The sequence below is a fragment of the Nelumbo nucifera genome, chromosome 3, assembly GCF_055504915.1.
Source record: "Nelumbo nucifera cultivar China Antique chromosome 3, China Antique-T2T, whole genome shotgun sequence".
NCBI classification, from domain to species: domain Eukaryota; kingdom Viridiplantae; phylum Streptophyta; class Magnoliopsida; order Proteales; family Nelumbonaceae; genus Nelumbo; species Nelumbo nucifera.
The window spans coordinates 40,996,355-40,998,662 of NC_142651.1; the positions used below are offsets into that span (position 1 = coordinate 40,996,355).

The window sequence follows — 2,308 nt, forward strand, 5'->3', positions numbered from 1 at the left end:
CTTAATGCAAGTGGATCGGATTGGACCCCATTCCATCCCAAATGATAAAATAGCATAAGTCAGAAAAAAGTAGAAAAGTATCAAAAAGAGGAGGGAGGAGAGAATCTCTCTTCATTACAAACCCTGCATGGTTTGGCTGAACAGTCTGCTTTGTAGGCCAAGGTGGTGAAAAGATTTTCTCCTTCTCAATGTTTTGTCAAAGTTCGCATCCGCCCCACCCCGACAGACTTGCCGCCAAAAACGTCCCACGTAATCTAGTACACGCGCACTAGGATGACTCGTGCAGTTTTTATTTCATGTCGTTTGTATCACATCTGTTAGTTTTTTCTCGCCCAAAAGGGTTTCTTCTCCCATTCTGGGTATTTTTTCTTCTATTCTACTATGAACTGAAACCTTTGACGCCCCCTTTCGTAACCCATCCACCGAAAATACTCTTTCGAGTTCCGCCAGTCGACCCCATCGGCCATACAAACGGCAAGAAGGTAAGTATTCTGTAATGGAGGGAAGTAAGCGTCGTTGGTTTTCTCGGTGCCCCCTAACTACTATGCTTACTTCCCTTCCAGCGGTAGCGTCGCTGGTTTTCTCGACGAAATGCTTAGCACCAGATTTAATGTCGTTGGGTTCAACTGGATGTCGTCGCTGGCGGCCACAGAGCTGGAGTGCATAGTCATGGATTGGCTTGGCAAGATGCTTAAGCTCCCCAAGTCTTTCCTCTTCTCTGGAAATGGTGGTTGTGTGCTACAAGGGACTACCTGCGAAGCCATCCTGTGCATGCTCACGACAACTAGAGATTGGATGTTGAACAGAATTGGTAGGGAGAACATAGGGAAGTTGGTGGTTTATGGATCAGATCAGATCCACTGTGCACTCTAGAAAGCTACCCAAATTGCAGGGATCTTTCCAAACAACTTCCGTTCCGTTTCAACGAGTAAGGCCACCTCATTTGGGCTGGCCCTCGAGTCTCTTCAGTCTGCAATCCAAGCAGATATACAAGCTGGGCTCATCCCATTATTCCTCTATGCTATTGTCGGTACTACATCGTCGACAGCCATCGACCCAATTGCTCCTCTATGCGCAGTGGCCAAAGAGTATGGAGTTTGGGTTCACATCGACGCAGTATACGCCGGAAGTGCATGCATATGTCCTGAGTTCAGACACTTCATCGATGGGGTAGAGGATGTAGACTCGTTCAGTTTCAATGCACACAAGTGGTTCTTCACCGCTCTCGATTGTTGCTGCCTTTGGGTCAAGGACCCCAGCGCTCTTGTTAAGGCCCTGTCAACCAGTCCTGAGTATTTGAGGAATAAAGCTACTGAATCAAAGCAAGTGATAGACTACAAAGACTGGCAAATCGCCCTCAGTCGTCGATTCCGAGCCATTGAGCTCTGGATGGTGCTTTGAAGCTATGGTGTGGCCAACCTAAGAAATTTCCTTCGGACCCACATGAAAATGGTTAAGCACTTTGAAGAGAAGGTAACCATGGACAAGAGGTTTGAGAATGGTGGTGCCGAGGAATTTCGCGATGGTATGCTTCTGGCTGCTACCGCTGCCAGTGAAGGATCATGAGGATGAGACGCTCGAGCAATCATCGGAGTTGGAACGTGCAAACGAGACCAACCGTAAGTTGCTGGAGTCGATCAACTCGGCTGGGCACATATACATGACCCATGCAGTGGTTAGGGGTGTTTACATGATCAGGTTCGCTGTTGGTGCAAGCCTTACGGAGGACCGCCATGTGAACTTGGCATGGAAGGTAGTGCAGGAACATGCAGAGGCCATTCTCAAAGCGTGCTAATTAAGGTGGCGACCTGCGACCACCACTCCATATTCATGGAGTTGAGGGTTTAATTCAAACTTACTTAAAGAGTAAGACCTGTAAGAATAAATAAAGGGGAGCAAATCAATCCTTAGTCTTGCAGAATCATCCCAATACCATTCATGTACGAAGAACAAGAAGCTATGTTGCACCCCAAAGAATATCATGCTGCAGTTATCAAGGAGGTTTAAACGTACATACCTGTATCCATTGCAGTAGTAGAAACCCTTGCGGAATGAGTGATGAATCAATGGTAGGTCGACTGTGGTTTTCCTCAGTTAAATCTTCCTTCTTCCTTAGGTTTTCTCAGCTCTTGACTCTAATGGGGTATAGCAAGAGGGTAGCTAGATGATTTAACATATTGGGAACCATAACCTAGGAGCCTTTATATTTTGAGCTAATAGGATCCCATTAAGCCTATATGGGCCAAAATGTGGTATCCACTCATTAAGCCCCATACCCTTTTGTTGAAGTCTACGGGCTTGGCCTAAA

At 46.5% G+C, this 2,308-nt stretch overlaps 1 pseudogene; it reads left to right on the plus strand.

The window, feature by feature from the left end:
- The first annotated feature begins 454 nt into the window (after positions 1–454).
- Positions 455–2,014, plus strand: LOC104604094 (tyrosine decarboxylase-like; annotated as a pseudogene).
- The last annotated feature ends 294 nt before the right edge of the window (positions 2,015–2,308 follow it).